The sequence below is a fragment of the Ovis aries genome, chromosome 13 (assembly GCF_016772045.2).
Source record: "Ovis aries strain OAR_USU_Benz2616 breed Rambouillet chromosome 13, ARS-UI_Ramb_v3.0, whole genome shotgun sequence".
In the NCBI taxonomy this organism is placed as follows: Eukaryota; Metazoa; Chordata; class Mammalia; order Artiodactyla; family Bovidae; genus Ovis; species Ovis aries.
Window position 1 is genome coordinate 35,600,366 of NC_056066.1, and position 12,902 is coordinate 35,613,267.

Genomic DNA, 12,902 nt, shown 5'->3' on the forward strand with positions numbered 1-12,902 from the left:
AAAAACTGCAATTATTTTTGAGTAGTTGGATTATATGTGACTTTTTTTCTTTTTGTCTGGTTTCTATCTTTTTTCCTTTCTCTTTCTTTCCAAAAGCGATGAACATGGAATGACTTACATAAATGTACCTAAAGTTTTAAAAGATAAATTTTATTATATTTATGTTTTTATCATGCCTTGTGGCACATGGGATTTTAGTTCCTTGATCAGGGATCAAACCTGTGTCCCCTGAATTGGGAGCACAGAGTCTTAACCACTGGACCACCAGGGAAGTCTTTTTTTTTTTTTTTTTTTGACCATGCCTCACAGCATGAATACAATTTTAAATAAAAATTGAAGCACTTTGATTTGGCCAGCAAATAGTTTTTTATCCTCTCAGATTTGAGTTTAATGATATTTTTCAGGTATTAAAATGAAAGAAAAAACAGACAACTGAAGGCACCTCCTCTTCTCCCAACCCAGACATTAAATACAAAGACTCCACCGTCTTGTTGGATTCAAGTAGAACTGGCTCCCCCAACACCCACAACTCTTCCAACTAGAACACTGAAGATGTTTTATCTTTCTTCTCATGAGCTTAAACCTTCCCAGCACTGGCAGATTTAGGGTCCTAGCTGATATCAGTTTGCCCTGGAGGGTTTAACTTCAGATCTACAGTAAACCCAGTGTCTGGTCATATGATGAGCAAATAAAGCAAAAGAGGGCTTTCCATGCCCTGCAAACAAATGTTTGATCCAAAATTGCAATGAGAAATTAGTCTTTAGCATTTTCCTCCCTTCATTTTAGTATTACTGCTCATTCTTTCCCTTATTGGAGTCCTTGCCTCAGAGATAACCAGTGTTTTCAATTGGGTGACTATTTTTCCAGATCTTTATTTCTTTCATTTACTTACACGTAGGAATATATTGACAAACACAGGTTCTCCTGTCTAGATTTGGGGCGTGTCAGTATATGTGTATTGTTTACATAAGTGGTGTCATGCTGTGTATATTGTTCCACATTTTGCTTTTTAAAGTTGACATGTGAGTATTTTTCTGCTTCAGAACAATATAAACCATGGCACATTTTTGAAAACTTGCTGCCTGGGGACTTCCCTGGTGGTCTAGTGGTTAAGAATGTAGGGGATATGGGTTCAACCCCTGGTCAGGGAAGATTCCACATGCCTCCGAGCAACTAGGCCCATGCAGTACAACTGCTGAAGCCCACGTGCCTAGAGTCTGTGCTCCGAAACAAGAATCCACTGCATTGAGAAGCCCAACCACCGTGACTAGAAGGTAACTCCCGTCGCAACTAGAGAAAACCTGTATGCAGCGACAAAGGCTGAGTGCAGCCAAAATTAACATAAAACAAAAAGACAGGACTTTTAAAAAACCCCAAAACTTGTTGCCAAGTATTTCCTAGTGTGCAAATGCAGCTGTTGACCCTGTCCCTATTGACTGACATTCAGGGTATTTCCAAATTTCCACTCTTAGAAACAAGAGTACTGAAAATCTGTGTACACCCATGGGCCATTAGTTTCCTAGGACAGGAGCTGTGAAATCAAACCCTGGGCTGAAGCCTCCATGCATTTCAGGGTTTTTTTCTAATGTATTAATAAATATACCATCTGAGTGCCTCCCTCTGGTCCTGCATGTAGATACACATGTATATATGAGGTGATGCCCTGGAGGACTAGCCACAGGAAGTCTTTAAAAATGAGGTACTGTCAGTGAAATAATTTCCTGAGAAATCTGTATGCAGGTCAAGAAGCAACAGTTAGAACTGGACATGGAACAACAGACTGGTTCCAATCAGGAAAAGAGTACATCAAGGCTGTATATTGTCACCCTGCGTATTTAACATATGCAGAGTACATCACGAGAAACGCTGGGCTGGATGAAGCACAAGCTGGAATCAACGTTGCTGGGAGAAATATCAATAACCTCATTTATGCAGATGACACCACCCCTATGGCAGAAAGTGAAGCCTCTTGGTGAAAGTGAAAGAGGAGAGTGAAAAAGCTGGCTTAAAACTCAACATTCAGAAAAGTAAGATCAGGGCATCCGGTCCCATCACTTCATGGCAAAGATGGGGGAACAATGGAAACAGTGAGATACTTAATATTTTAAGGCTCCGAAACACTGTAGATGGTGACTGCAGCCATGAAGTTAAAAGACGCTTGCTCCTTGGAAGAAAAGCTATGCCCAACCTAGATAGCATATTAAAAAGTAGAGACATTACTTTGCCAACAAAAATCCATCTAGTCAAAGCTATGGTTTTTCCAGTAGTCATATATGGATGTGAGAGTTGGACTATAAAGAAAGCTGAGCACTGAAGAATTGATGCTTTTAAACTGTGGTGTTAGAGAAGACTCTTGAGAGTCCCTTGGACTGCAAGGATATCAAACCAGTTAATCCTAAAGGAAATCAGCCCTGAATATTCATTAGAAGGAATGATGCTGAAGCTGAAACTCCAGTACTTTGGCCACCTGATGCAAAGAACTGACTCATTGGAAAAGACCCTGATGCTAGGAAAGATTGAAGGCAGGAGGAGAAGGGGACAACAGAGGATGAGATGGTTGGATGGCATCACCAACGCGATGTACATGAGTTTGAGCAAGCTCCAGGAGCTGGTGATGGACAGGGAAGCCTGGCGTGCTGCAGGCCATGGGCTCGCAAAGAGTTGGACACGACTGAGTGACTGAACTGAACTATCATTGAAAAGTTGCAAGACCTTGGACCTCTGACTCAGGTGCTTTGACTTACTGTCAGGTGGGTGTGCATCTCAGCTCACCATCTCCATGTTGTGCAGGACACTCATGTCTTCATAATCATCTCACTTCTATGTCAAGCTCCCCTCTGCCTGGCACCAGAGGCAAAGTGTCAGTCAGACGAGCAGATCCCCATCCAGTCATTGTGTGGCATTGTCTGGAGTCCCTGTTCCCGTGGCAGGGCTGCCTGTGGTGGAGGACCAAAACGGGACTGGACCCCCGTGGACCCTGCTGCGGGGATGCTCCTGTATCTCTCTGCCCCAGCTGAGATACCAGATACCAGGCCTGGCTCTTCCTCAGCTCCTACCAACCTCCCGGGGCAGAGAACACACTTGACGCTTCTTTGACAGGTGGGTGTGTGGGGAATGGCATCCGGCTTCCCCACCCCTCTGTGTGCTGTAGCTTGGAGCCAGGCTGCTGTCTCACGCCAGCTGTGGGCCTGGGCGCTGTCTGCTAAGTAAGGAGGAGCTCGGGGTGGGGGTGGGCTCTCTGTATCCCCCAGCATGTCTGTGGTTTCTCCGCTCGGTCCTGGGCTGGGGGGCGGGGGGTGGTGGTGAAGCTGGCCCCTACCTAGGGTGAGCACAGGTCCCTCTGTGCCCCTTTGCCTAGGATAGTCCTGGTTGGCCCCTGCGGTCTGAGCATCACTCCTCATAGCACTGTCTTTTGCTTTCCGCAGTGTCCCAGTTTGACTGTTAACCTCTATGGTTACTAATCCCCTCCCCCATTCTTATTTCCCTGTTTCCTTTCTGGCGCTCGTCTCTCCCCTCCCCCAACTCAGAGAATGTGCATCTCATTGCAGCTTGGAAACCCTGACTTTCACCGTCACCTCATATTCTTTCCAATCTGGTGTTTTTGGCGTAAAACTGATGCTGTGGCTCTTTCAAGGCCAGGCTTCTGATACTGAAAAGCCCAGATGTATGAACCTCCAAAAAGCGTTTCCTCTGCTTCTCTGAGGTAATAAACCTTCCCTGAGATGTACAAGGGTGGCCTTACAGTCGACTCTGACCAGTAAAGGGCATGGGGTAAAAATAAACTACCAGCAATGAGAAACACATGGTCTAGGAATCGGGAAAGTACCCACTACAGCCCCTCCCTGGTGTCATTCCTCCTGAACTCCTGGGGGAAGCTGTCTGCCCTTAGAGGGGGTTTCTGCCACCCCCTCCCCAGGGAGAAAACCTGCATGGAAGCTGGGTTCCCTGAAGAGTCAGCTGGCCCAGAACCATCTAGGGTGACTTTAGCCAGCTACTGGCCAGGTGCCAGATTGTTGTTGTTGAGTCACCAAATTGTGTACGATTCTTTTGGGACCCCATGGACTGTAGCCCACCAGACTCCTCTGTCCATGGGATTCTCCAGGCAAGAACACTTCAGTGGGTCACCACTTCCTTCTCCATGCCAGCTCATTAGCATCCTGCAAAGGCCCTGAAGGTGGACACCCCTGGAAAGAGGGAGATTCTATATGTAGCTTGGGGCTTCCCTGGTGGCTCAGACAGTAAAGAATCTGTCTGCAATGCAAAAGACCTGGGTTCGATCCCTGGGTTGAGAAGATCCCCTGGAGAAGGGAACAGCAACCCACTGCAGTATTTTTGCCTGGAGAATTCCATGGACAAAGGAACCTGGTAGGCTACAACCCATAGAGTCGCAGAGAGTTAGACACAACTGAATGACTTTCACTTTCCATAGGGAACAGCTTCTTTCTCCCCATGGATGCTCTTTAGGGGGTGCCCTCCTTTATTCTCCTTTTCTGTACCTACTCCCCACAACACTCAACATTCCAATGGCACCTTTTCCACAAAATTTACCCTGATTCTGTCTGATAGAAATTATCCCTCTCGCTTATAAATCATGTCTGATCTCATTATCTTTTTTTTAGAACACTCAGAACTTCCTATCTTGGATCATAACTACTACTAGACAGTAAGAGTCATGAAGGCAATTTTTTTTTTTTTTGTAATTTTCCTAGGAATCCCACCAGGATGACCTCTGGAGTCCCAGAGTTTGGAAAATGTAGGTCTGGAATGGGAACAAAGACTGCTGAATTTCTTTAATTAAAAGTAATTAAATTGAATGAGATCACACTGAATCAATTGGAAGGAAGTTTCTGCCACTCAGTGCAATGGGCACACAAACTAGGGGGAAATGAGGAAAGTTACATTTTTTGCATTTTTCAGCTGTGGCCTGGTACCTACCCCACTGCATTTGGGATTTGTGTGTGTTATCACAACTATTGAAAATAGTTGTAATAACAGTGTCCAATAGTGTTCACTGATGGTTTATTATATACCAAGTTCCGTTCTAAGGGCTTTCCATGTGATGTTAGAGATAACATTGCCCCATTTTACAGAAGAAAATTCAGTCACAGAGAGGGTGAAGGGATTACCCAAGGTCAAAGTATACATTGGTCCTACAGACTGATGACAAGCCCTGGAATGGAATTTGGGACAGGTCACCCCAGGACATGAGAAAACTGGTGTGCGGAAATGAGGGAAACTTCTGAGAAAGTTGTGGACTTAGAAGTACTAGTGGGTTGGGTGAGAATGTGTTTTAAATAAACAGCTATGGTTTCTGAGCTTGTGCAGCAAAAGTAAATTTAGGGGTAGAAAAGGAGTGTTTAAAAAGCTTTTCTGCGAATTCCTACATGAGCTGAACTTTGTCCTGGAAAGAAATGAGTTTTGTCTCTCGTAGCTCATAGTTCCACATCAAGGACCCCAACTCTGACCACCCAGGTAGAGAGCCCTGGGCTGCAGGCAAACTGACCCTGTTTAACCTGCCATGACAGGCCGTGCTTTGAAGGACGATCCCAGCTTCCAGCACCAGAGGGACAAAGCACTCCCCATCCCCAAGGGGATGAGGTTTTGCTTTTTGTTTTGAGAAAACTTCTGAAAGTTTCCAGAACAAAGGCCTTCTCTGCTCCTCCTGATTTTGTCAGTGGCAAACAAGACATTGGGCAGTGGACTGTCATATAGAAATGGAGGTGGGCATGGGGACTTCTGCAAACTGGAAGGAACCCTGCCAACTGCAGAGGTCAAGGCTCAGCCCCCTCCTTCTATTCTGCGACAACAAGACCCAGAGGGCAGGTGGGGAGCGGGGGAGGCAGAACTGGGCATCAGGGTGAGGAGTCCACCTGCATCAGTCACTCCCTTTTTAGGAAAGGCAGTCACTGGCAGTTCCACACGCCAAACTCTCCAGTGATAACCCCCAGGTAAGGGAGGAGATCTGGGAGGGGAGCCGGCAGATTTGAGAACTCCCATGCAGTGTGGCTTGGGAGCAGAAAAGGACAGAGTCCCGAAGGATGCCTGGGGCCTGGCGCCTGGGGCCGCAGAGCGTTTCCCTCTGTGGTGAGGGCACTGTGCCTGCAGCCAGGAGAGGGCGCTGTGAGGACGGCCCGGGAGGACAGCGGATGCTCAAAGCAGGAGGCGAGGCGAGGCGGGGCGGGGCGGGGCGGGGCGGGGCGGGGCGGGGGGGGGGTAGGCGGGGATGAGGAAAGGAGGGGGAGTTCAGGTTTCTCCTACACAGATTGTAAGTCCCACCCCTCCCCCAGTTTCCAGAAGTGAGATGCACCTCCAGGAAGGAGTGGGTACCTGAATGGTTGAGAAGTCATGATCTGGATTGATTAAGACCTCACTCTGCCACCCTGCAGAATGAGGAGTGGTGGTCAGTAGTGATTGTCTGAGACAAAAACATAATTATACAATTTTACATTTCTTGTACACCTGAGCTTAAGGCCTGAGTGACTGGTACCCACTCTGTTTTAGGCAGCTTATTAGACCCTTTCCTACTCCAAAAGGAGCTCCTGTTAACTCTTGAAGAAGCAGGGATGTCACCACTCCCTGGAAGGTGGTGAAAAGTGCAGGGGTTTGCTGATGTCTGCACATTTAGGCGAGTGGCATTTGGATTTGGGATGTGGCGTGGAGAGGTTTGGCTCTATGGAAATGAAGTTGGTGCGAGTTCCTGTGGAAAAAGGGTTTTTGTTAGCATTTTTTTTGTTACTGTTTGTAGGCAAGAAACAAAGAATAGAACAGAAGCATCTGCTTCTGAGAGAGACTCTGGGAGACCCTCGGGGACGTGCGGCGTTACAGTGGCCCTGTGCGACATGCGAAGGTGGGCCGCAGCCCCGCCCCGGTCCCTGGGGTATTGTATTAAAGGGCAGTCAGCAGGGACACTGGTCCCCTCATGTGAGGGCCACAGACAGGCTCCTCTGGGCAGCCTGGCAGACAGTGGATATGAGACTGGAGTGGGGAGGTGGAAGGAGCACGGCAGCAGGAAGACCCAGCCGTGGAGGTCATGGAGGGCGAGGAGACAAGGACTCTGGATCCCCATGGAAGATGCCTGGCCTGGAAATGTAGGTTCCATGTGAGTGTGAAGAGCTCCATATGTATAGTGAAAATCCAGTCTTGTCTTTTCTACATGAAATCAAATTTAGCTAAAGGTTCATTGGCTTGGCTAACAGGATGGCCCAGTCAGTCACTTTTAGGAGACTGTCTCCAGGTGAAAGCATTGCCCCTCCAGGTACCAAAATGTCCCACATGGAATCTGTGAGTAAAGGAGGCAGATGGTATTGGGTAAGTTAGTAGGTATAATTTTAACCATCACCACTACCACCCCTCCGGTCCCTGGCCAAGTGTATTCTGGGAGTATCCCTAAGGGAGAACCAGCAACGCTGGGGAGAGCATATGCTGCATCCCTGCATGGTGTTTCTCCAGCTGGCGTAGGATTGGCTGCCAATAGACCATCCCTCCCTTCTCCTGAGCTGCCTGCTTCTGGTGTTGGGATACCTAATAAGGTTAGGGAGTCTCGTGGGTGTAAGCCCACGGCCTGCGTTTTCTCTGTTAAGTGGGTTCCGTGGTCAGAAGACATGTCGTGGGGGAGAACATAAGCCGTCCAGCACGTCTGTAGAGAGAGTGCTGGCGAAAGCCTGACGACAGCAGGGGAGCCACATCCAAATCCGGAGCAAGTGCGTGTCGCAAAGGGAACAGTCACCCTTTCCCTGATGCAGAAGGTCCAGGGCCATGAGCCCGCCACCTGGCAGCTGGCTCCACCCCCAGAGTTCCTCACGGCACTAACCGTCCCTGCTGGTCACCCTGTCCATCAGGGTACAATCTTAGGAGTTCTCATTTCATTTAGTCCTTACCACAATCCCATGAGGACGTACTGTTCATATGTCCTATTTTAAGGATTAAAAAAATGGAGAAACAGAGAGACCAAGTAACTTGCTTGAGGTCACACAGCTAGGAAGGGGTGAAGCCAACATTGGAAGCAGGCCCTCTGGGTCCAGAGTACAGCTCTTAATGGCCACCTTTGGTCTCATGGCCCATCAAGTATGTTTGGGGCTGGCTCACCCCCCCACACTCCCCTTGTGTGTGTGGAGAGAGGGGGTGTTTGGCACTCCCTCCCCAGGGCCACAGCTAATTATCCAGGGGAGGGTACCTGACAGGACAGGCCTGAAACCTGCAATCCGGTGGCCTGGTGGAAAAAGTGAATTGCGCTGACCTAGTTTCTCTCCTGGGAATTTGAAACAGGGAATGGCGCAGTGATTTTGGAAGCTGAGGGGGCCCTCCTCCTTCCCCCTCCTGAGACTGTCCCTGAGCCCCCATAGTCTGGCGCCTGTCCTTAATCTCCCTTTCCTGAGGTAACTTAGACTCTGTCCCTGGTATCCAAATGATTCAGCTCAGTAATTTACTTTCTTTTAAGAATTTATTCAGATCAGTTGAAAAGTGAATAAAATACCTCAGTAATGCTAGGTGAGCATCGACCTTCTAATTTTTCCCCTTTTCAATTAAACAATATGCAAAGGGACTTTCCTGGCGGCCCAGTGGCTAAGAATCTGCCTTGCAACACAGGGGCCACCAGCTCGATCCCTGGTCCTGAAAGAGCCCACATGCCACAGAGCAAATAAGCCCGTGAACCACGACTACCGAGCCTGCACATCACAACAAAGAATAGCTCCCACTTGCTGCAACTGGAGAAAGCCTGCTCACAGCAAGAGACCAGCACAGCCCCAAATAAATAAATACATATATATTTTAATGCAAAAATATATGGGGTGATGTGCAATGGCCACATTCACAAGTGAAAGCTCAAGAGTCAGACCTCAGCCAACACTAGCAGGAGGGGGAAACACTGAGAGCGTCCTTAACCTGCAGGGTCCATCTCAAGGCCACAACAGGATAGGGACACAGATGTGGGCCACGACGTCTTCCACGGAGGAGAGAGGTGGCTAACTCGGCATGAGACGTGACTTCCTAGGCAGCAGGCATTTTGCAGAATATTCTAGAAGACATACCTCCTCAACTTTTTTGCCATAAAGAGTGGAGACAGCTAGAGCCAGAGAGGGGGCCTGGGGGAGGTCGACATGGTCTCAGCGTCCATCTCTCTGCTGACGGCCAGGGTTGGTCCTGCTGACGGGTGTGCAGATGCTTTCCATGTCCCCGCAGTGTTACAACAGGAATGGAAAATGGTTTTTTTTTTTTTTTCTGCTAACATGCAAGAGAAACAAACGAAAGAGAAAATGGCTATAAAACCCCCCAAGAATAGGCCTGTAAGAGTGAAGCAATCCTGGTTTTACTTTAGCTATTTCTCGTCTATGGCACACATAACCAGACTTGTCGTTCACAAAGTTGATTTGTTAATCACTCTCTGATTCTGTGTGAATTCTATCCTGCACCTGGCATTCTTCCCCCCTGCCCCACTCCCTCGTAGCATTCTTCATTTCAGAAAGAAGGCCACAGGCAGATAACTTTGGAAAAGACCAGCCCCAGTTACCCAGTTGCCTGATGCCAGCTGTGGCCATCCTGAAATCTTGCAGAAGAAAGAAGAATGCAAGCCATCCCTACTCTGAGCCTTATCCCCTACCCCAGAACTATGAGCTCTGACTATAAGACCTGTCCCTTTCTCCAGGGATGGGGGCACTGTTCTTGAGGCACTAAACTGCTGTATTCCCTCTTTGCTTGTCGAAGAATAAAACTACTCTTTCTCTTTATTCCCAAACTCTGTCTCTGTATTTCTTTTCAGCATCATTGCACAGAGAGTCAAGATTTTGGCGACAACAACACACGCTTCCTTCCTCACACAGCCTGCCTGATGGAGCAGAGGAAGACATTTCTCCATCAAGGGTGCATTCGTGTCTGTGCTCCCTGCCAGAATCTCTAAGTACACTCTTTGATGCCTGCAACAGAAGATGAGGTGGTTGGATGGCATCACCGACTCAATGGACATGAGTTTGAGTAAACTTCAGGAGTTGGTGATGGACAGGGACGCCTGGCATGCTGCAGTCCATGGGGTCACAAAGAGTCAGACATGACTGAGTGACTGAGCTGAACTTAACTGATGATGCCTGCCCGAAAGACCATGGGTTGAAGAAAGGTTTCAGGGTATTAGACACGACCAATCTTCCCTGGTGGCTCAGTGGTAAAGAATGCACCTGCCAATGCTGGAGACACAGGCTCGATCCCTGGGTCAGGAATATGTCCGGGAGAAGGAAATGACCACCTACTCCAGTATTCTTGCCTGGAGAATCCCATGGACAGAGGAGCCTGGCGAGCTATAGTCCATGAGGTTGCAAAGACACAGATGCGATTGAGCATGTGTGCAATCCAGTAGCCTGCCTGTCAAAGGATAATTTATAGACAGTACTTAAAATGTGAGCTTTAAGCAATTTCCTAGAGAGAGAAAAGCTGTCTGTAATAAGCTGAAGCTACCTTGTATATGGGGCTTCCCATATGGCTCAATGGTAAAGAATCTGCTGTGCTGGAGGCACAGGAGACACGGGTTTGATCCCTGGGTCAGGAAGATGCCCTGGAGGAGGGCATGGCAACCCACTCCAGTATTCTTGCCTGGAGAATCCCATGGACAGAGGAGCCTGGAGGGTTACAGTCCATGCGGTTGCAAAGAATTTGATATGACTGAAGCGACTGAGCACGCACGCATGCTCTTTGTACTCACTGTTCATTTAGTATGACAAATCCTTTGCCTCTGTGAACCTCTGGAAAACCTTGACTCAGTCTTCAACTTAACTTCAGCATCGTATCCTCCAGGAAGCCTTCCCTGACCTTCCCTGTGTGGGCTTCCCTTGCCTGGGCTCTCAGTCCTTTTTGGATAACCGTGTGTTCTTAAGCCTCCCAGAATCAGCTACTGCATTGTGTTTATCTTTGTGTCCAGTACTTGGCACAGGGTGGTTGCTCCAAGTATTTTGGCCAAATAAAGGAAAACTGTAGAAAGACATCCCATCCAAGAGCACTGGTCTACATGACACAAGAATGAAGAAGACACTGTAGTTAAGGGAATTTGAACATTGAGGGTGAAGGTCAATAAAGATTTGATGGCAACAAAAGGAAGATATCAACTGAAAAGCCAGCTGCCTCTGGACCCTGACAGCAGAAAATAAGATGGAAAAGGATTTGGAGAAACAAAGGCCCTGAGATTCCGTAACTGGACAGAGGGACTCGACCCTGCTCTGAAGATTCAGCTGCTATTTCATAGCATCAGGGTAACCCTTTTTAGGCAGGGGTGCAGGGTTGGAGATGACATGGACACGGGAAGCATGAAGAATCTTGAGAATTGAGTCTTGAGCAAGAACTAGACCAGAGGTCTGCTCTGTTTTCTGAGGAAATTATGTATTTGAAGACACTAAGACCCTCACCTGAAAAGAGCCTTGTTCTTTCAAAACAACCCTTGGCTGGCCAGGAGTGAAAAAGCTGTCACTGCTGCAAGCTCTGAAGGAGGCACACACCCCTGTGCCCACTCCAGGTGGAGAACAAGGAGCAAGGTAGCTCCTCCCAGCTGGCAGGCCCGGGTCTCCCCAGGGAGCTTCCTCCTCCACTGCAGCAGGTGACTTGTCCCCTGCAGGTCATCATGGCTGAGAATCTGTCACTGGTAGGTGTCTGTCATCCTGCCCATTTCCAAAGGAGAGCTTTTATGGTGGCTGACATGACCCTGCTCTATCACCGTATGCTGAGTGTCTGTTTGGAGGGATGGAAGTGGGATTATTTGATTTTAGTTCATGCCCCAGACCACAAGGAGCCCCACCCAAATCTGAGGGAGAAAATCGTGCATCAGAGAAGGCTCTGGAGTGCGGGCTTATGCAGGAGCCGGATGGCACTTTCCACTGAGAGGGACGGGAGGGTGTGTTCTATGGTGTAGGAAGGAGGCTGCCAATGAGCATTTGGTGCCAAGAGGAGCAGGTGGCAAAGACCAACAGTGCTCACCAAATCCTGTTTTCCTCCCTCTAGAGGACAGTCCGCCTGCAGCTCCCAGCCTCCTCGGCAGCGAGGGGGAGCATGTCATGACTTCTAACCAGTGGGATGCGGGGGAGGACCCATGGGGGTCTCCCTGGAGAGCGTTTCCCCTTCTGATGGCTGGATGTCAAAGTCATCTTGAGAGCTGACCAAAGACAGCTGCTCCCCATCAGCTGGCCCCCAACAAGGAAGACACCTTTGAACCCCCAAGTGAATAAGAAATAAGCTTGTGTTGGGTTCAGCAGCTGAAATGTTGGGTTTATTACCACAGGTGCCAATCCTTGTCCAATGCACAGCTTTCCACTTATCATCACCTGAGGCAGTGGTAGTTAAGATCACCTGCCTGAAGCTATTCTTGGCGTTCTTTGCATTATCGTGGGAAAGAAGGCCCCTGAAGAGGAGAAAAAAATTTCACCTGGGGAGGCGTGCTTTCAGAGAAATGTGATTAGACCATTGAGAGAGATTCGCCCTACTCTTGGACCTGAGGCTGCTGACATAGGACACAGCTCAGTTACGTTCAGACTTGCAGGTAAGATCATGGTGCTCAGGATGGTTGGGTCCGGAGATGCTGCCTAGAAAAGACTCATGCCTCTATGAGTGATGTTTGCATCATAAAATGAAACATTTTGTGTTATTTCTCCATCTTTATTAATCAATTACTTTTAATATTTGAAGAGAGTAGTTAATAACATAAGAAACCTTTCAAAACAAATTAGGTGTAAAAGGCTACTAATAAAATAGTAGGCTCGGCATAACCCAGATTTCAAAAAGCAAGCCTCAAGTCTATGAGTACATTTATATAGACATTGACCTTGGAGGATGACACCAAAATGCTGATTGGTCACTTGTGGGTAGTGGCGCTGTGATTTTTTTTTATTTGCCTTCATTCTCTTTGAAGTTTTCCAATTCTTCTCAATGGACAT

At 48.0% G+C, this 12,902-nt stretch overlaps 1 long non-coding RNA gene across 2 annotated transcripts in view; it reads left to right on the plus strand.

Moving 5' to 3' along the window:
- The first annotated feature begins 281 nt into the window (after nt 1-281).
- The window catches only part of LOC114117501 (uncharacterized), a 30,650-nt gene continuing 18,029 nt past the window's right edge, over nt 282-12,902 (plus strand). For both annotated transcript variants that reach the window (XR_006055869.2, XR_009595911.1), the window contains exons 1-5: nt 282-3,099; nt 3,549-3,703; nt 6,746-6,847; nt 9,758-11,617; nt 12,251-12,508. This is a non-coding gene — a long non-coding RNA (uncharacterized LOC114117501). The remainder of the gene's footprint in view (nt 3,100-3,548; nt 3,704-6,745; nt 6,848-9,757; nt 11,618-12,250; nt 12,509-12,902) is intronic.